At 39.0% G+C, this 22763-nt stretch overlaps 1 pseudogene across 1 annotated transcript; it reads right to left on the bottom strand.

Annotated features, from left to right (window-relative positions):
- Positions 1 to 1081: 1081 nt before the first annotated feature.
- LOC147357188 (olfactory receptor 5I1-like) lies at positions 1082 to 13137 on the bottom strand (annotated as a pseudogene). The gene is made up of 3 exons (XR_015142901.1): positions 13066 to 13137; positions 12100 to 12612; positions 1082 to 4157 (listed from the first exon to the last, which is right to left on the bottom strand). The product of XR_015142901.1 is annotated as an olfactory receptor 5I1-like (transcript).
- Between the last annotated feature and the right edge of the window lie 9626 nt (positions 13138 to 22763).

Raw genomic sequence — 22763 nt, 5'->3', positions numbered from 1 at the left:
CTCACTACTGATTTCTGTGGACAAAACCCTTCTTGTAAAGTTAGTTTCTTTACTGCCATGAGTGGAATTGGATTTATAACCCAGTACACCTTTTTACTGTCAGAAGACTTTGCTCTCTAATTCATCCTCTCACACACTATTCAACTACCTTAGGGTTTATCATTTACTTTAGACTCTCCACCCACACTCTCTTTACTGGTCACGCCTCAGCAGTCAGTCAGACTATCATCTCACCATCCATCTGCTTTAGTTCCCATCTCTGGCCCTCAGAGGATGCCGTTTTTTAGAAATGTTAACTGCTTACCAATCAAGGGATTTCAGACTGTATATATTTTTGAGATAGTATTTTACAAGCCAGACTTTGATAAAGTTGATATTTGCAGGCTGCATTTTTTTTAATCCACCATATTTCACAATATCTTTATTTTTTAATATAAATTTATTTATTTTAATTGGAGGCTAATTACTTTACAATATTGTAGTGGTTTTGCCATACATTGACATGAATTTGCCACAAGTGTACATGTGTTTCCCATCCTGAACCCCCGTTCCATCTCCCTTCCCATCCCATTTCTCTGGGTCATCCCAGTGCACCAGCCCCGGGCACCCTGTATCATGCATCGAACCTGGACTGGAGATTCATTTCACATATGATAATATACATGTTTATTCACCCAAATCATCCCACCCTCGCCCTCTTCCACAGAGTTCAAAAGACTTTTCTATATACCTGTGTCTCTTTTGCTGTCTTGCATATAGGGTCATTGTTACCATCTTTCTAAATTCCATATATATATGTGTTAGTATACTGTACTGGTGTTTTTCTTTCTGGCTTACTTCACTCTGTATAATAGGCTCCAGTTTCATCCACCTCATTAGAACTGATTCAAATGTATTCTTTTTAATGGCTGAGTAATATTCCACTGTGTATATGTACCACAGCTTTCTTATCCATTCATCTGCTGATGAACATCTAGGTTGCTTCCATGTCCTGGCTATTATAAACAGTGCTGAGATGGACATTGGGGTACACGTATCTCTTTCAATTCTGGTTTCCTCGGTGTGTATGCCCAGCAGTGGGATTACTGGATCATATGGCAGTTATCTTTAAATAGGCTTGTGCATAATATGGTACCCTTCTGAAGAATAAGCCAAAAACTTCAAGAGAAAGAAACAGTTGCTACCTATTATGAACACATAATCTGAATTTAAAACAGTCAATATAAAAAGAAAACTTTTTTGACTGTGTCTCATGGCTTTTGGGATCTTAGTTTTGCAACCAAGGATTGAACCTGCACCCCCTGCAGTGAAAAAGCAGTCTTAACCACTGGACAGCCAGGAAAGTCTCACTAGTAAAATTGCTTTTATTTCATAAAATTTTATTCATTATATGCACTGGGGAAGATAACATGATAAAGAGGCAAGGATTCCAATAAAAAAAAAAAAATAATGAATAAATTCAATAGTAGGCCACCTTAACTGCCTACTAAGAAATCTCTATGCAAGTTATAAAGCAACAGTAAGAATCAGACATGGAACAACAGACTGGTTCCAAACAGGGAAAGGAGTACATCAAGGCTGTATATTGACACCCTGCTTATTTAACTTATATGCAGAGTACATCATGAAAAATGCTGAGCTGGATGAAGCACACACTGGGATCAAGAGTGCTGGAAGAAATACCAATAACCTCAGATATGCAGATGATACCACCCTTATGGCAGAAAGTGAAGAAAAACTAAAGAGCCTCTTGATGAAAGTGAAAGAGGAAAGTGAAAAAGTTCGCTTAAAACTCAGCATTCAGAAAACTAAGATCATGGCATCTGGTCCCATCACTTCATGGCAAATAGATGGAGAAACAGGGGAAACAGTGGCTGACTTTATGTTTGGGGGCTCCAAAATCACTGCAGATGATGACTGCAGCTATGAAATTAAAAGATACTTGTTCCTTGGAAGAAAAGCTATGACTAGCCTAGACAGCATATTAAAAAGCAGAAAAATTATTTTGCCAACAAAGCTATGGTTTTTCCAGTAGTCAGGTATGGATGTGAGAGTTGGACAGTAAAGAAAACTGAACTCTGAAGATTTGATGCTTTTGAATTGTAGTGTTAGAGAAGACTCTTGAGAGTCCCTTGGACTCCAAGGAGACCCAACCAGTCAATCCTAAAGGAAATCAGTCCTGAATATTCTTTGAAAGGACTGATGCTGAAGCTGAAACCCCAATACTTTGGACACCTGACATGAAGAACTGACTCATTAGAAAAGACCCTGATACTGGGAAAGATTAAAGGCAGGAGGAGATGGGGACGACAGAAGATGAGATGGTTGGATGGCATCACCTCTGCGATGGTCATGAGTTTGAGTAAGCTCTAGGAGTTGGTGATGGACAGGGAGGCCTGGCGTGCTGCAGTCCATGGGGTCACAAAGAGTCAGACAGGACTGAGCAACTGAACTGAAGTGAAATTCAATACAGTGGTATAACTACAGACACAGATGACATTATTATAAAACTTAGTGAGGTTTAAATATGAGTTACCATCATAATTGAAATGGATGGCAGGGGGGGAAAAGTCATGTAGGACTTAATATTTGAGGGAGTCTAACCCTAACCCTAACCCTGCATGTGGTTGCTGTTGTTTAGTCACTAAGTCTTCTCTGACTCTTCTGTGGCCTCATAGGCTGTAACCATGCTCCTCTGTCCATGCAATTTCACAGGTAAGAATACTGGAATAGGTTGCCATTTCCTCCTCCAAGGGATCTTTCTGACCCAGGGATCAAACCTGTGTCTCCTGCATTTGCCAAGCAGTTTCTTTATCACTGAGCCTCAGAGAAGACTCTACCATCTACACATATTGCCATGGAAATCAAATTAATTAACAAAGAATCTCAGTGAATTTCATTTATAAATTTTCACAAAAGAGTGCTGAAATATATATCAAAAGCTTAACCAATATTGAGTAAAATAGTAATAACAAAATGAGAGACAAAGAGTAAGAATATGAAATATAGAATATCATATGAAGGGTAAATCTACTCCTGAAAAAAATATATAAAAGTTCAAATTATTTCATTTAGCCTATTTCCTATTGGCAGATATTTTCAATAGCTTGCCCTGATGCTGGGAAAGATTGTAGGTGGGAGGAGAAGGGAACGACAGAGGATGAGGTGGTAGGATGGCGTCACCGACTTGATGGACATGAGTTTGAGTAAGCTCCGGGAGTTGGTGATGGACAGGGAAGCCTGGCATGCTGCGGTCCATAGGGTTGCAAAGAGTAGTACGCAACTAAACAAATGAACTGAACTGAACTGATTATAAGCTCTGATGCAATGAATACTTTGAAAGCGGTAAACTTTTGCAGGTTCAATTGTTAGAATTATTGGTTTAAATGATACTTGCATGTTTAATTTTCAAATTCCAGATGAATTATATATTACATTCAAATAATAGCAAATTACCTTCCATAAAGAAGACTAATTTAAACTTCTATCAACAATGAATGAGTGTGAAAAAAAAATCAACCTTAAAATGATAAAGAATTAGACATATGTAACAGGACCTGGCTCTAACATTAGCCTCTGGCCCAATTTTGCGGTTGAGGCTTCATTGCCTGTAGAATTAGGGAACACCCATACTAAACTGACTTTTCCATTAGTTAAAACTAAAGGTCAATAAACAGGGTAGAAAAGTTGTCAGCCTCAGTTTCATCCTTTCTTAAGAAAGAAATTTCCTGCTAATCATTTTCCTAAAAGCATTTTTCACATCTTTGTTCCTCAGACTGTAAATCAGGGGGTTCAACATAGGTATATTCAATGTATAGAACACAGAGGTCACTTTATCAATATCCAGTAAATGGCCAGCACTGGGACACAAATAAATGAAGATCAGGGTACCATCGTAGATAGAGACCACAGTCAAATGGGACGCACAAGTGGAGAATCCTTTTCTTCTTCATTCAGCAGATTCTGTTTTAAGAATGGCTGCTATGATAAGGATATAAGAGAGGAGAACTGTTAGAAGGCAGAGGGCTTCCACTAAACTAGCAAAGACCACCAGTACAACGTCATGGATGTAAGTGTCAGTGCAGGACAGAGAGAAGAGAGGGGAGATGTCACAAAAGAAATGGTTAATTTCATTGGAGAAGAAAGACAGGTGAAAGATATTGAGAGGGTAACAGGCAGGAAGGCCAGGGATCTCCAAACTGAGGAAATAGCCTGCAAGTGTCAGACATTTTTATCTCTCTTAAGCAGCAAGAGGAAACAAACTAGCGATGTTTTTCTTCTCTATAGAAATTTAAAAGGAGGTTTCTCTTAAAATACTGTGTTGCCATAATAACACCTGGTTTCACCTGAAGTTAACTATTTTCAAACCTTGAGATAACCAATTCATTTTTTCTTATGGGACTGTTTGTCTTAAGCTATGCTAATGTATTATGCACTTACTCCAAACTGTCTTCAAATCGGTTCTGCCAAATGGCTCAGAACCTACTTGACAAACCAGTATGTTATACTCAGATATTGTTCCCCTAATCTATGTAAACGAAACTATTTGTATGGTGATCTGCCCTTCTTCAAGATTCAAGTTAATCATTTTATGGCCCAGGATGAACCATTTGGTGCCAAGATTATCCCAAAATGCATCTTATGGGTGAGGGGCCTGGTGCCATTCTGAGTTTTAAGACATTCCTTTCTTTTATTAACAGACTGCTAGTGACTACATAACACCCAGCTGAAGACTAGCAGGGGGGCACTCTTTCTGCCCCCTTCTGATGCCTATGTCAAAAGCTTTCTCTATCTCCTTTATACTTTAATAAAACTTTATTACACAAAAGCTCTGAACAATCAAGCCTTGTCTTTGGCCCCAGATTGAATTCTTCTCCTCTGAAGGCCAAAAATCCTGGCCGTCTTTTTTTCATTCAACAACAACCTTTCATCTTGGGGGCTCATCCAGGATCCTTCAGGACAAGGTAAGGATGCTTGGAGCTCTAGTTTTGTTCTCTTAGTGAACATGTTTTCTGCTGTGCTTTACTAACTCTATGGTGTGCTTGTGTAAATGAACGACATGCCCTGCGCAAAACAAGTGAAGAGCCCTGCTCTGCGGTTCCACAGTGATCTCATATGGCTTATGGCAAAAACCTGTCAGGGGTTTATACTGACCTGCCAATGCCAAGAGACACCCAGTGTCTCCTTCAAGAACCGACCAAAAATGGGCAAAACATATGGACCGAACTCTCCTTTCTCGGTCAAAATTTTTGGTCTCTGTGACCACTTCATAACTCCTTGGGAATTAGAAGTACTAACCTAATCTATCAGATCATAGGCTTTCAAGGGACTTGTGATCTATACTGTTACTGTGTACTGACGCTTAGGTCCCAAACTTAGATTGGTGGTCAAGAAAGCGCCTAGCCTCACTAGAAATCAAAAGTTTGGAAGCTAGAAGGAGCTCTAGCTCCAAGAACATCTCTGAGGTAAAGGTTACTCAGATTGGGACTACAATGGTTTTTTCCCCTTGGTAACGCTGGCTGAGTGGACCAGAGAGGCTCTTATACTGGTGTGGTGATGCTTGGAAGGAACATCTCAGTTTTATGTTCGTATCAGTCTTATTGTGGTCAGGAATATACTCAGGGTCTTGCACAGGCACACAGGTGATGAATGTTTCCCCCAGCGGTCTTAGCTTGGGAGGCATTCTGGAAGGTTACTCTGATTGCACCCCAGATGGCATCAGAGGCAAGCAAGGTTAATGGTGTAGAGCTGGACGTCAGGTAGGGATGCTATCAGATTTACCCCTGCTGCATCCCCACCCCATCTTGGTGGTAGAACAGGGAGGGATGAGTATGGTGCTTGAGTCAGTAAGGGACAGACTAAGTCCGACCAGGAAACAAAAGCTTTTGGTGTAAAGTCTGTCCACACACCCATCTAGAGCAGGGAGGGATGCCTCTGGTAAAAAGATGGCACTGGCCGCTTTTTTTTCTCTCTTACAGATGGAAGCTAACAATTCCAGCCTCACTCCTTTAAACTGTATCCTAAAAAACTGGGGTAAATTTGATCCCCAGGAAGACACACCTGGTCTTCCTATGTGATACTACATGGCCATGGTATCCATTAAAAGATGACAAATGGTGGCCAGTTGGAGGGTCTCTTAAGTATAACACTGTCTTACAATTAGACCGGTTCTGTAAAAAAAAAAAAAAAAAAAAACAAGAGGAAAGTGATCTTAAAAGATAGATTTCTCACTCAGTCAGCTCCAGATATCTGTTATAAATTATTAAAATGGGTGTATGGACCAAATCAGTCTTTAGATACTTTGTTACAACTGGCTCAGACAGTCTATTATGATAGGGAATATGATGGGGGGGGGAGGCAAAAAGAGACAAAAAAATAATAATAAAAAGGGCAGAAGCCTTCACAATGGCTATAAAAACCATTCTTAAACAGCCTGAAAAAAATGCCCAGAGGGACCCAGGTGAAAAGGGACGGGCTTGCTATTACTGTAAAAAGGAGAGACACCTCAGGCGAGATTGCCCTCAGACATCTAAGCCGCCCCTGGCTCCATGTCCGGTCTACAAAAGACCACACTGGAAGAGACACTTCCCCCAATGGTGTAGGTCTCTGGGGTCTGACTCTCAAGACAATCAAGACTAAAAGTGCCCGGGGTTCCCCACACAAACTCTTGTCCTAATTACACCTGAGGAACCCCGGGCATTAATAATTGTGGGGGGGTCAATCCATCGATTTCCTTTTAGATACTGGGGCAACTTACTCTGTGCTTACTGAAGCCCCTGGCCCACTTTCTTCCTGATCCTCTTCCTTAATGGGACTGTCTGGACGAACCAAAAGGTATCATTTCAGTTATTCTTTATCTTACAATGGGGATTCTGTGCTATTTTCACACCAGTTTCTGATCATGCCAAAATCTCCCTCACCCCTTTTGGGAAGGGATATACTAAACAAGGTCCATGCCTATGTTTTCATAAATATAGAGCCCTCCTGTTCTCTCCCTTTAGTTAAACAAAATGTAAATCCTAAAATATGGGCTGATGGAAAATCTGTGAGTCAAGCAACAATGCTATTCCTGTAGCTGTCAAGCTCAAAGACCCACACTTATTTCCACATAAAAAACAGTATCCACTGAAACCTGAGGTTAAAGAAGGGTTAAAACCCATCATCAAAAATGTAAAAGAGCAGGGGCTATTAATTCCCTGTAACAGTCCCTGTAACACTCCTATTTTGAATATAAAAAAATCAAATAGTAAATAGAGACTGCTGCTGCTGCTGCTGCTGCTAAGTCGCTTCAGTCATGTCCGACTCTGTATAACCCCAGAGACAGCAGCCCACCAGGCTCCCCCGTCCCTGGGATTCTCCAGGCAAGAACACTGGAGTGGGTTGCCATTTCCTTCTCCAATGCATGAAAGTGAAAGTGAAAGTGAAGTCGCTCGGTCGTGTCTGACTCTTAGCGACCACATGGACTGCAGCCCACCAGGCTCCTCCATCCATGGGATTTTCCAGGCAAGAGTACTGGAGTGGGGTGCCATTGCCTTCTCCAAATAGAGACTCGTTCAAGATTTACAAATAATAAATGAGGCTGTAGTTCCTTTACACCCCATGGTGCCTAATCCTTATACTCTATTGTCTAAAATTCCTGAACAAGCCAAATATTTCTCAATAACTGATTTTAAAAATGTCTTCTATTCAGTGCCTTTGGCAGAAAAAAGTCAATTTCTATTTGCCTTTAAAGACCCTACACAGCCAGCTTCTCAGTTAACCTGGACAGTTTTGCCCCAGGAATTTCGTGACAGTCCTCACTTATTTGGACAAAGTTTGTCACGGGATCTACAAAACTTTAATAGCTCTAAAGTGGTGGTGTTACAATATGTAGATGATATTTTGCTCTGTGCTGAGACAGAGAAAGCTTGTTCGCAAGCCTCAGAAGACTTCTTAAACTTTCTGACAGGCTGTGGTTAAAAGACATAAAAAAAAAAAAAAAAAAAAAGGCTCAGCTTTGTCAACAATCGGTTAGATATCTGGGCCTAATCATATCAAAAGGGACTAGAGCCATAGGCCCTGAGAGAATTTAAACCTATACTAAATCATCCCCTACCTATTAAGACAATTGAAAAGATTTTTGGAAATCACAGGTTACCGTCACATTTAGATTCCGGGTTATGGAAAAGTTGCCCAGCCTTGATATAAACTTATAGCTAAAACTCAACTGCCCCAAACCAACGAACTAGTTTGGTCTTCAGATACTCAAAAGGCTTCTAAGGTTCTTCAGACTGTTCTCCTACAAGCTCCAGCTCTGAACTTGCCCACAGGGTCAAAATTTAATTTCTTTGTCACTAAAAAAAAAAGGTGTAGCCTTGGGAGTTTTGACACAACACCGAGGGCCTCACCAGCAACCTATTGCTTATCTAAACAGAACATTAGATGTAATTTCACATGGGTGGCCCCACTGCCTAAGAGTAATTGGGACAGTGGCTTTATTAACACCTGAAGCTTTAAAAATAAGTAATAGATGAAACCTTACTGTACTGACTTCTCATGATGTGAGTGAAATCTTAAATTCTAAGGTTAATATTTAGATGACAGACAGTAGGCTTCTTAAATAACAGTCATTGTTGTTAGAAAGACCAGTAACTAAGCTTAAAGTTTGTAAAAATTTAAATCCTGCCACTTTTATTCCTGAAAAGAAAAACAAAACACCTGATGACGATTGTTCCCAATTCCTAACTTTAAACTATACAGCTCAGGAGGATCTAATGGATACCCCATTAGATAATCCTGACATAGAAATATTTACGGATGGCAGTTCTTTTGCTCGAGATGGAAAGCTAAAGCAGGTTACACCATGGTGACTGCTGAACAGGTTTTGGAAACAAAATCTCTCCCCCAGAGAACCAGTGCTCAGTTAGCAGAGCTTGTGGCTCTGATCCGAGCTCTAGAGTTAAACAAAAAACAGCAAGTAAATATCTACACAGATTCTAATATACTTATCTGACTTTACATGCTCATGCTACAATATGAAAAAAAGGACAGTTTAAAACAACAATAAGAAAACCTATTAAACATTTCAGAAAGATCGAGAGACTTTTAACTGCTATATATTGTCCTAAAAAAAGTAGTCGTTATACATTACAAAAGACACAACAGAAATAGGAGTAAAATAGCCAAAACTAATCAGTTGGCTGACTGTCAAGCCACAAAAGTGGCACTTTATAAAACCCCTTCACTACAGATGCCTTTGATCTGGAAAGGTCCTGTAGAACAAGAAAAACCACAATATACTGAGAAAAAATTAAAAAGATATGAAAAAAGAGAAACAAAGATTACTGATAAAAGATGGTTACAGTCTGAAGATAGATGATTCGTAATTCCTAAAAATGCTCAGTAAAAAATTCTTAACAGTTTACTTCAGAGTTTTCATTTAGGTGCAGAGAGTACTTACCAAATGGCTTCTCGTTTGTTTAAAGATAAAAATGTAATAAAAACTTTAAAAAACATTATTAAAAGGTGTGAAGTTTGTAAAAAAATAAATAATAATAATAACCCAAAGACTAAAAAACTAACAAAATATGGATTACAAAGAAGTAGAAAGTATCCTGGAAAAGACTAAGAAATTAATTTTACTCATATGCCAAAAGCTAATAGATATTCTTACTTACAAGTTTGAGTAGATACTTTTACTAGATGGATTGAGGCTTTTCCCTGTAGTGAACAGGCTAAAGAGGTTATAAAGATTTTAATCCATGAAATTATCCCCAGGTTTGGGCTGCCACAGAGCCTTCAGAGTGACAATGGCTCTGCCTTTAAAGCTGCTGTAACTCAGGGGGTATCTAAAGCTCTAAAAATAAAATATCACTTACACTGTTCCTGGAGACCTCAATCCTCAAACAAGGGCTGAAAAAGCTAACTGACATTATAAAAAGACATCTACACAAATTAACTCAAGAGACACAAGACAATTAGATTAAAGTTCTACCCATAGCTTTAATAAAGACTCAAACTGCCCCCAAAAAGAAGAGACTGTCCCCCTTTAAATGTATTTATAGAAGGCCTTTAGTACACACACACATTGTTATAGACCCTGAAGCCTTAGAATTAACTAGTTATGTAACTCAGCTCTCAGCTTTTCAACAGACATTAACAAAACTCTGGGAGACGACTCCTGACCCAGCCTCTGAGACAAACAAGCCTCTATTTGAGCCAAAAACCGAAGTCTTCATAAAAACATTGAGATCTGGGGGCCCATCCCTCGAGCCCTTCTGGGAAGGCCCTTACCAGGTTATTCTTCTCCCACAGCTGTCAAAGTGCCAAAAATTGATTCGTAGATACATCACACTCGAGTTAAGAGGTGGCACCCTGACCAAAACTAAGTGACTTTATTTTATGTCTTTACTTTCTATGCTCTGACTTTATACTTTTCAGATGGGCCTCATAACCTATGTGAACTTACTTCTGCTGACTCCAAAAATACTGAGTCTGCCCTTTTATCCTCAAGGCAATGCCTTCCTGTGCTCGGCTCACTCTCACACTACATTCCACAATCAGTCTAACTGTTGGGTCTGCAGAACACTCCCCTCTTCATCAGTGAAAGGCTTCCAGGGGTGGACATCTCCAAAAAAAAAAAAAAAAGACTTTCCCCAAGTCTGTAAATACCTTCGACAACAATCATATGTGATGCCTCTTCTTTATCTGATGACATCTAACAACCCTAAAATAGACTGGTGCAACATGTTACACTTTAACTATAGACATAATGTGACTTTTAATTTTGATTTTAACTTGTTTTAATGACTATGTTGCCTTACATCTAAAACTGTATAACTAGATTTGTTTCTAGCCACATAAAAGCTTTTAAGTTACAAATGGTTGCTCAAACTCCTCCTACTGCTGCAGCTTCCTCCAAATACTATTTGGGGCTCCTAGTGGAGAAGGCAATGGCAACCCACTCCAGTACCCTCGCCTGGAAAACCCCATGGACAGAGGAGCCTGGTAGGCTGCAGTCCATGGGGTCGCAAAGAGTCAGATACAACTGAGTGACTTCCCTTTCACTTTTCACTTTCATGCATTGGAGAAGGAAATGGCAACCCACTCCAGTATTCGTGCCTGGAGAATCCCAGGGATGGTGGAGCCTGGTGGCTGCCATCTCTGGGGTCGTTCAGAGTCAGACACGACTGAAGTGGCTTAGCAGCAGATCAGATATCCTCAATATAAAGATTTAAAAAATATGTTGCCTCACCAATTTAGGGACAATGCCCTTTGTCAGCTCAGAAACAGTTATAAAACGAAAATGATGCCCCTTTTCCCTAGACAACATAATTCTCCTAAAAGAAAAGGGGGGAATGAGAGGGTAACAGGCAGGAAGGCCAGGGGTCTCCAAACTGAGGAAATAGACTGCAATTTATCTCTCTTAAGCAGCAAGAGGAAACAAACTAGCGATATGTTTTTTCCTTCTCTATACAAATTTAAAAGGAGGTTTCTCTTAAAATACTGTGTTGCCATAATGATACCTGGTTTCACCTGAAGTTAACTATTTTCAAACCTTGAGATAACCAATTCATTTTTTCTTATGAGACTGTTTGTCTTAAGCTATGCTAATGTATTATGCACTTACCTCAAACTCTGTCTTCAAGTCGGTTCTGCCAAATGGCTCAGAACCTACTTGACAAACCAGTATGTTATACTCAGATATTGTTCCCCTAATCTACGTAAACGAAACTATTTGTATGGTGATCTGCCCTTCTTCAAGATTCAAGTTAATCATTTTATGGCCCAGGATGAACCATTTGGTGCCAAGATTATCCCAAAATGCATCTTATGGGTGAGGGGCCTGGTGCCATTCTGAGTTTTAAGACATTCCTTTCTTTTATTAACAGACTGCTAGTGACTATATAACACCCAGCCGAAGACTAGCAGGGGGGCACTCTTTCTGCCCCCTTCTGATGCCTATGTCAAAAGCTTTCTCTATCTCCTTTATACTTTAATAAAACTTTATTACACAAAAGCTCTGAGCTATCAAGCCTCGTCTTTGGCCCCAGATTAAATTCTTCTCCTCCGGAGGCCAAAAATCTCGGCCATCTTTTTTCATTCAACAACAACCTTTCAGTATTAGTGGTGTGAATCACTGAGCTCATGGTGCCCCCTAAAAACGCTCCAATTGCAAGCTGCCAGCAAATCCTCTTGGACATAATAACAGTGTAAAGCAGGGGGTTGGAGATGGCTGTGTACCGGTCATAAGCCATGACAGTCAAGAGAAAACACTCTGTGTCCACCAAACAGCAGAAGAAAGATAACTGTGCGGCACAGCCATTGTAAGAAATGGTCTTCTTATCAGAAATTACATTTACAAGCAACTGGGGGGGCAATGACTGAAGAGTAGCAAGCACCCATGAAAGATAAGATGCAGAGAAAAAAGTACATAGGGGTATGCAAGTGGGGACTGATTGTGATTAATAAAATCATCCCAAGGTTCCCCATAAGGGGAACAGAGTAGATAGACAAAAACACAGCAAAAAGAACACTCTGCAGTTCTGGGTGGTCACTGAATCCCAAGAGAAAGAACTGTGTCTTTGTTGCAGGAAGAGGGACCCCTTCCAGGGCCCGAAACTGGGCTCTTGTCTAACTCTCAGAAATGAGTTGTCTGAGGAGACACATGTGCTGACAAAGCAAGAGATTTTATTGGGAAAGGGCACCCAGGTGGAGGGCAGTAGGGTAAGGGAACCCAGGAGAACTGCTCTGCCGCATGGCTTGCAGTCTCAGGTTTTACGGTAATGGGATTAGTTTCCGGGTGGTCTTTGGCCAATCATTCTAATTCAGAGTCTTTCCTGGTGACACACGCATCACTCAGCCAAGATGGATGTTAGTGAGAGGGGTTCTGGGAAGTGGACAGACACGTGGTGTCTCCTTTAGACCTTTCCCGAACTCTTCTGGTTGGTGATGGCTTATTAGTTCCATATTACCTATCAGGATCTCCTGTCATAAAACAACTCATGCAAATGGTTACCATGGTGCCTGGCCAGGGTGGGCAGTTTCAATCAGTGTGCTTCCCCTAACAACTCCCCCCTAAGAAACTTCATACTCAAGATACTTCTTGGGAATTGGGGGAGAGGCCTCTTTCTTCTGTAACTTCTTCCTGCTGTGCATGGGCGTAGGCTTGTCTAGCAGAGCAGAAGTCTCTCTCTACCTGATCTAAGTTGGGGTGTTCCACATCTGAAACCAGCTTTCATGTGGTAACTACTACTTCCTTGTAGTAACAGCAATTTAGTTTGAAACTGTTGGCCCCTCTCAGAGATAAAATAGACAAGGGCCAAACAGGAGACCTAACAGGATGGTCATCTCTGGTCCCCGGAAACAGAAGGCAACATTTGGGGTGAGGGTTGCAGGGTTTGTGATCCTTTTTGATTGGTTAGTGGTGAGGCAACAGAGCTGTCTTCCAGGAATCTTGTGTTCAGTCTGAAGTTACCATCCTCCACCTGGGTGGGGGCTCCAGCTCTGTAGAACTCAAAAACATTGTTATGCATATTTCTTTGAGTAGGAACCCAGACCCTCTAGGCTGTACCACCATTTAATTGTTTCTCCTCTGTTTCTGTATCCTCTCCCTTCCATTATTAGCAATTGTTTGAATCTACCCTTCAGAACTCAGGGAAGGTGAAGGAGGCTGAATGAAGCCTATATCCTACAGATAAGAAATGGAGAACACAGAACATATTCATACTCCAGAGCCCCACAGAGTTCTACTAAGAAACTGGGCAACTATGACTGTGATAACTTCCTGTCAAAACGAGGCATAGGACTGCCTCAGCTTGGAGAATAGACACTGAATTGGAAGTATTCCTGAGTTCCAAGTTCTATTTCTGAGTGTTATATGATTAAAATCTCAATCCCTTGGTCTGCCATTTTGTTGTAACAGATCCAATTAGAAGTAGCTGGAGGAGGGATAACTGGAATTTTAATAGACAAAATAAATCTCTTTGTTTTTAGAAGAATAGGCCTGAAACCCAGTCTGGACCTGGCACTTCATGGAGACTTGTAGCCAGGTAGCCAGTTGCCTAGTTTTTTAAAATGTAAGGTTGCAGTTACTAGCTTCCAGCAGACATTGTCTTGAGAATGGTGGCATGCAAGCCTGACACGACTCAGAAAACTCAAGTGTTTAGCAATACAAGGTCTAATCTGAAAGTACACCCATAGCATCACCTAGTTATTTCCCAGGATATCTGAACCATAGCTACTCTATTTTGACTTTTAATCGTAAACTTTTCCTTAATAGCCAAAGCAGATTTCACCGTTAATGATGTCAGTGTTTCTCTAGGTATGAGAAGATGCAAGAATTGGGACCCATAAAATCTTCTCCTGAAAAGGGATAACTATATGAAGGCTTGTTCTGCCAGTTTTTCCCAGAGCACAGAGTACCTCATTCCTGATTTTCACCCTGAATTCCTTTCAGGAGCGTTGAAAGTCAGCAGTTGCAGCGGCCATGATTTAATCTTTGTAGATGTAGATGGCAAGTGTCAGTCTTCAGTTGGCAGAGCCCCTTTTTGCTCATAAACTTGACCATTATTTTGAGGGGAGCATTTCATGACCATTTTATCCCATGGTGCTGAGAATGTCCATTCTCAGGTTTGGCAAACATTTTGTTGACAGGCCACTCAATGTGCTGTTACTGGACTAGGCCATAAAACAGTATCCAAAATTCTCTGGACCATCTGTCTTACTAGCCTCATGGTCTAGGAAAATATTCCCTCTTGTTGCTTCTTCCCATATCTAGAGTTACACTGTTACCCTCATCGATCTCATATGAGACTATATATTATTCTATAAGAGGCCTCAGACACACATTTGATGGTGTAAGAAACAGCAATTTTGTAAAGCAGTTGAAATACAAATAACACAGCCAGCAGTATTAGTAAAGTCACAAATAAAACTTAAGTTAAGAGCTTCCATTAGATGTAGCCCAGTATATCTCAGGTCATCTGACTTAGTCTGCTCTGTAGAATCTATCTTCCAGGGAAATTATATATTGGCACTGTCTATAAGGCACATAGCCCAGTTTTCTAGTGTTACTAGATTGATTGTCCTTGGTATGATTTAATTGTTTCCAACACAGAGGAGACTTTAAGCCTAAATTACCATAGCCTGGTGTTATCTATATAAATCCACCCCATAATTGTTGGAGATTTTTTCCTCCTTTGCTGAAACTTTTCTTGTTGCTCTGATTGAGCTTGAGTAATAGAAAAAAGCTGAAATTTATGGCCTGAGTCAGAGCAGGCATTATTAATTGGCCCGGTGTGTGGATCCTATCTAGTAATATCACAGTGACCTGAATATGACTATAATATTTTTTTAAGTAAATTTTCTCAGGGCCAACCAGTTAGAGTCTTGTAGTAGAGAAATTTACCATGGTAACCCAGAACTAGACACAGATAATTGGCCATAAACCCAACAACTGAATTGATTTCTAAAACTAGAATAGAATCAGGCCTATGATAGAAAAGTATTTGATTTATATGCAAAGGTCTAAGAAGTCAAGAAAACATAAATGATCATACGAATCAGGTCCAGCATCTTGGGGAAGCTGTCTACCTCTGATGTCGTCGTCTTCTCATCCTGGTGTAGTGTAGTTTCTCCTGATAAAAAAAGCCCTTCCATCCAGGTTGGAGACAGTCCCTTAAATTATGTCTTTTTCTAGTCCTGGTTGCAGGTCATGAGACATCTGATTTTCATCCAAGGATAGATTACTGAGATGAGCTTCAGAAACAAAGTATTCTTTAATAATGCAATTAAATTTTACATTAAATATCACATAACAGCAAAGAACTATCTAAGAGATAAGTCTTACTAGATGCAGACCTCCATTAACAAACTGGGATTTAATATTTTTTGAAATATCTTTTTCTCCCTAAAGTTACCCTCATTTTAATCAAATATAACCAAATTAAGGCAGTTTGTTTACAAAATAGGTCTGTTCTCACTAATTTTTGTCTGATGATTTATATAACTGTAATTGATTATAGACTTTTTATTTTGCTGAAACATTTATAGAGTCTCAGACTGAACTTTTAAAATAAAACAGGGCTGGGAAACTCACACCAAAGGCTTATCACAGATTTTACCTAACAAATCTAGGTGAATTCTTCCCTTTTTAAGGTCTCAAAAATTTCTTGAGATTTTTGAACCCGTGAGATAACCTTCCTAACTCATTTGATAAACTTACTGGAAACCTAAGAATTTCCAATTTTTGGAGGAGTCAGAGAGAAAATGTAATTGTTTTGTTTATAACATTTAATTTTACCAAAGTATTGTCATAATTAGTTTGAGAGGAAGGTTTTCCCTACTCCCTGAAAACCCATAATTTTTCAGATAGAAACTATAAAAATTATAAGCACATTCGCTGGTTCATTCAGTCCTTTTGTTAACTATTGTGAAGTTATCAGGTTTTCCATTAGAATACCAGGACATATCATAATGTTAAGAACTCCATATAATTTCTGTATTAGTAATTTTACCATACATCATAACATGAGCTGATTTATTACTCATTTGATAATCTTTTTCATGTAATTTAACCAATCAAATAAACACAGTTTAATAGCTCTCTTTGGGATGTTTCAGGGGCCCTCTGAAGCACCCCAAAGTTAGCTAGAGGTCAAAAGAACTTCAAAAAGAATTCTATTTAGGAAGTTTTATCGAAAAGATCAATTAAAAGGGTTTAGAACATTTGGTCAGATTTAGTCAATGTTGATGGGTGTATCATTTAGTTTGTTGATATGTCACAATTTGCCTAAATACCAAGGCTCAAGGTCTAGTGAAAGTCAGCTCTGCCATCTTGGACCTAGTTGACTCTAACCAGTTTTCTTATGGCTGTGTCATTTCTAACAAAATCCATTTGTCTAACTAATTGTAATCCAATTTGAGAAAATCCTGATGATGCATAACTCTTTTTAGTATTTTTTCATACCTTTTTCTTTTTTTTTTTTTTTACTGAAAACACTTCTTACTTTCCTTTAGCAACCAAGAACTAACTTTTATATTAGCATTTTATAGATTGGTGAGCATAAATACCAGTAATAATTTCTAAAACCCTTGATTTCTAGAACATTTTAGGATGGCACCAAACATCATTCATTTATAGTCCCAAATCTCTTTAGTTTCTCTGTAAAAGGAAATTAGTATTTAGTAGTAAATGTTTCAAAATCTTATTTTATTTGGAAATGACATAACTATTCAACAGACTTCCAACACTTAGCACACGTGGCACAACCCTTAGGAATTTAAGTTACGCCAATCTGGAGAGACTATTTTAGACAGATATTTCTAAAGAATAATTATTCTTAATAGAGTTTATATAAAAACTCATATCTCATTTACATTTTTTAGAAGTTTCTTCACTCAAGGTAATTTCCTTGTTGACAAACTTGTAACAGATATAATATTTAACTTATATTAAACCTAGGTACAATGAAAATATTCTACTTAATGTTAATTACTCTAAGACATGTCTATGTTAGATAGGTCAATGAACAAACATTAATATCAGGTATTTAATACTGAATATTTCCCAGTTCACATGAACCTGGAATTTATTGCTTAATTTAGAATTATTTGATTTGTAAGTGCTTACCTTTTTTTAAGCCAAATAAATAGAGCTCATTTACAAATTAACCTCAAAAATATTACCCAGAGACAAAGACATACCAAGACATATTTAGACAGACACAGTGCAAGATCTAGCTTCATTTTCTAAGTTTAGTCATGAATTAGATATTACAATATAAAATTTACTAGTTTATTAAAAAAAAAAGTTGAAATAAATAAAAATTTTTAAGTCTTTTTCCCCTTTTCCCTCAGTCTCAGAAGTTAGAGATGTTCTAGATAAGTGTTCCTGAGAGCCTTGGTCTCAAGGCACAGGGAAAGAAAATCAAGTTCTAACAAAATGGTGCAGGTCTAAACCAAATGGCGGCCAGACAAAGCAAAATGCTCATCAAAAATCACAACAAAGAACACAGAGTTAAAATACACACATATAAGCCTGGCAGATGGGACTTTACCCTTGGCCTCCAGAGAAGGGAGGACTGGAACTCAGCCCTGCCAGAAATCAGACCAGACCGGAAACAGAATTCGAGTTCTCTGCCAAGAGGAGGTGATCAGTCTCCAATCCTCAGCTCAGGCTGAGGGCCCTTCAACCAGGTTCCTGCATCCAGGACTGGGGGACTAGAAAAATGGGGAAGGATAGGAAGGATTAAGGAGGGGAAAGAGAGAGGGAAGGGGAGAGAGGTCAATAAAGTCTCTTGTTCATTACCATTCGGGGCACTCTGGTGAGTTGTCCGCATCAGGAGACCAGGGACAAAAGGGTCCCCATTGCGGCCGCTGGGTCTGGTCCATTGTCAGGCAAGCTAGCCCATGAGTACCCCGAGTAGTCAGGATGTCAGTCTCAGCGAAGAAGAATCTCACCAGAGTTTCCATTTGTTGCAGGAAGAGGGACCCCTTCCAGGGCCCAAAACTGGGCTCTTGTCTAATGCTCAGAAATGAATTGTCTGAGGAGACACACGTGCTGACAAAGCAAGAGATTTTATTGGGAAAGGGCACCCGGGTGGAGAGCAGTAGGGTAAGGGAACCCAGGAGAACTTCTCTGCTGCGTGGCTCTCAGTCTCGGGTTTTACGGTGATGGATTAGTTTCCAGGTGACCTTTGGCCAATCATTCTAATTCAGAGTCTTTCCTGGTGGCCCATGCATCACTCAGCCAAGATGGATGCTAGCGAGAGGGATTCTGGGAAGTGGACGGACACACGGTGTCTCCTGTAGACCTTTCCCAAACTCTTCCAGTTGGTGATGGCTTATTACTTCTGTATTCCTTATCAGGATCTCCTGTCATAAAACAACTCATGCAAATGGTGACCATGGTGCCTGGCCAGGGTGGGCGGTTTCAATCAGTGTGCTTCCCCTAACATCTTCACAGTGCTATTCTCCACCTCCATTCTCTGCAGGGTTCCTGGAGGTTGGAATTTCAGCAGGGAACCAATGGGGATGTTGATAATAACCTGAAGAGTGGCTACAAAGGAAAATAATAGTAATTCTAAATCCACTTGGGCACCCTCATAACACTTAGGCGTAAATAAAGTAAGTTTAGTATAAGCATAGCTCTTGAACTGAAATACTTTTTTTTTATTAGTTAATTGCTTTTTTTTTTAATGTTTGGCAGAGACATGTAGCTTTCAGGACCTTAGTTCTCTATGAGCAATGGAACGCATCTACTTTATACTGAAAGCACAGTGTCCTAACCACTGGATGGCCAGGGAATTCTGTGAGATAGTTTATTTAATTGAATTGATTGTTTATACTTCTATTTCTTAAAGATATATATATAACCAGATAGATTTTTTTTTTCCCATTAAATGAGACACCATCAAACCAGCCGGTGAACTTTGAATTTGTTAATTTCATCAACTCTCTCATCTGTCACCAACTTCAAGTGATTGAGGTTAGTTACACTGATACATAGCAAACTGAGTAACTAGCCTCTCTTTCCCTTTGTGGTATTTTTATTTACACAACAAATAGATACATTTTTATTTCAGTTGAAGCCTATACATGTAGAGGAGTAGAAGTTCTTTATTTCTCACCTTGAGCTGAGAATTTGCCTCTGAGGACTAAAGAAACTAGTTAAAGTTTCTTGAAATCCACTGATGAAATAGAAGGAAGTAAGATTCAGAATTAGTTATGTAAGTAACTAAATCCTAACTCTGCCACTTAGCAATTATAAAGTCTTCGGCAAGCCAAGTAATCACAGAATTTTAGCTTCATCACCTATAAAATGAAAAGGACAGTACCTTCCTCATCAAATAATATTAAATTTCCTTCTAGGCTCAATATCTTCACCATCTGTTCATTCACTGTTCGAAAGTTGGCAACATAGTAATTTTGCAGAATTCCATATATCTACTTTATGTCATCTGAAATCCAAGCTATGAAATACAACTAGAGAAATCCAAATGCTTGCATATTTATTAAATTCATCTAGGCAATGCAATAATAATATTCAGGAATATTGGATGGCCCCTTTGATTAAAATGATAAAAGATGTTATAAATGCTCACCTACCCACCTCTCTGTTATCTCTGCACTTCCTTGTCATTACTTTAGCCCGCAGCTCTGTAAATTGTAGATAACCCATAGCAATGCAAGTGACACTTGTCTATAGACAGGCACATTTTGCCTAGGATAGAGATGATTGATTTCTCTCCCTGCTGATGGTAAAAATCCAGCTTTACATCTATTTGTCAGTTTATTTGTGAATTCCTGATTTACAGTATTGTGGTTCTTTGAAATATGTTGTGTACATTTCATAACATATTAAGTATTGAATAAGGTAAGTAAAATCTTTGATGCCTCTACATGATATATGCATTGTTATTGTTCAGTCGTTAAATAAGTGTTTGATTCTTTAGGACTTCAGGGACTGCAGCATGCCAGGCCTCCCTGTACCTCACTGTTCCTGCCTATAAAAGTTAAAGATAAGTTAAATATGTGTGCATATATGTTATATACACATATATATTTTTCTTTAACAATTTAAATTATTCATGGCTCTTACAAACTCAGTATTTAAATAACTTCAGATTTGAAAACATTTTCATTGTGATCTCATATTCTCTGTCTCAGAGCATAATCTAAACACATTACCAAAATCTTAACCTCCCGTCCTATCCTCAATTTGTTCCAAGTTCTTAACAAAACTAAATGTCTTATTAAAACTTTGTATACATTTAAATTAATAAGCACAACTATCTGTGAAGCTATTTTGGGGGCACAGAAAATGAACTACAGACACAATAGTAATTGTAGATTCTGCGTTGCTCAACACCTATTTTTCTGCATCTCTTCTGTTTCTAGGTAGATTAAGCAAATTCTGGGTAAATGTGTGTATCTGACATTAGTACATTTGCATCTTATAATTTTCAAATTTTCTCATCTAGTTTAATTCTCATAGTTCTTTAAACAGTACTGATCATCTCTCAGTTTTATTGAGAAGGAACTGATTATTTCAGCCCAATGAATAGTCCAGTACTGCATAGCTTTGCAATCAAAGAACAGGTCCAGAGCTTGGACATTCTGTACACTGGACATCCTTCAATAAACACTACCTTCCCAGAAATGGAAATGTTAGAAATGGTGGAGCTTAGAAGATCACTGTAAATAATATAGTTATTTCCCCAAAACTAAATGTGTTCACCTGCCAGGGAAGTCCTTAGTCACTTTTTCTTTTCTCTTTTTATTTTAATTTCTTTAAGTTTTTTATTTTGTATTGAGGTATATCGATTAACAAACAATGATGTGGTAGTTTTAGGTGAACAGAGAAGGACTCAGCCATACACATGCACGTGTCCATTCCCCCTCAAACTTTCATCCATCCAGGCAGCCACGTAACATTGCACAGAGTTCCCTGTGCTATACAGTAGGTCCTTGCTGATTGTCCATTTTTACTACAGCGGTGTGCGCATGCTTACCCCCAGGTCCCATTCTCCTCCCCCTACTCTTTTCCACTGGTAACCATAAGGTCATTCTCTGAGTCTGTAAGTCTCTTTCTGTTTTTATAAGTTCATTGTATCAACTCTTCTTTGGTTCTGCATATAAGGATGTCATATGATTTTTCTCCTTCTCTGTCTGAATTACTTCACTCAGTATGACACTCTCTAAGTCCATCCATGCTGATGCAAATGGCACTATTTCATTATTTTTAATGGCTGAGTAATATCATTATTTTTTAAAACATCTTTTTCCTTCTCCCTTAAAGTCAGCCCTCTTATCTGCCTGAATCCTTTTACTTGTGTATTGACAGTTGTTGGGATCAATGCATTACCATAAGATAGGACAAATAATATAAAAATCAGTTCAGCTGTAATTGATATATAGCTCCATCCATTCTTAAAAATAAACAATACATAATGAGCACAGTGTTTAATTCTGATTCCTAGTCAGAGTTCAGTAATGGTGAAGTTTGTTTTAAGGTTTGCTGTTGTCGTTGTTTAGTTGCAAAGTCTTGTCCTGCTCTTTTGTGACCCCGTGGACTGTAGCCCACCAGGCTTCTCTGTCCTTGCAGTTTCCCAAGCAAGAATACTGGAGTGGGTTGCCATTTCCTTCTCCAGGGGATCTTCCTGATGCAGAGATCAAACTCATGTCTCCTGCATTGGCAGGCAGATTCTTTAACACTATCATGTGTCAAACATTAGGTTTTTGTTTCTGCTGTTGTTTTTGTTAGCTATATTTTCAGAATTTAAAACCTGCATTACCCTAAGTACGTTTATCCTCAAAATATCAATTTCTATGTGTAAAATAAGTGAGCTTCCCTAGTGCCTCAGAGAAAAGTCTGCCTGCAATACAGGAGACTTGGGTTCGATCTCTAGGTTGGGAAGATCCCCTGAAGAAGGAAATAGGAACCCACTCCAGTATTCTTGCCTGACCAAACCCATCGACTGAGGATCCTAGCAAGTTATAATCCATGGGGTCTCAAGGAGTTGGACATGACTGAGCTGTTAGTAAAAAAAAAAAAAAAAGAAGAAAGAAAGTAAGATAAGCACTTAAAATCCCATCAAGTTCTAATAGCCTAAGATTAAGGTAAGAACACTTACCAGATTGTTATCTTTTTCATTCACCTTCTTACTACACTGTTGTCAGTATCAGTTCATTTTTCACTGGAAAAATCAATTTTAGGACTTAAAGATCTAAAAAGAAAGGCTGATCCATTGTCTAATTTTTGCAACCCATTTGGGCGGGTC

Source organism: Bos grunniens, chromosome 16, assembly GCF_055505025.1.
Source record: "Bos grunniens cultivar Pamir isolate PY7600 chromosome 16, Bosgru_T2T1.0, whole genome shotgun sequence".
In the NCBI taxonomy this organism is placed as follows: Eukaryota; Metazoa; Chordata; class Mammalia; order Artiodactyla; family Bovidae; genus Bos; species Bos grunniens.
This window is presented reverse-complemented; position numbering and strand designations above follow the sequence as displayed.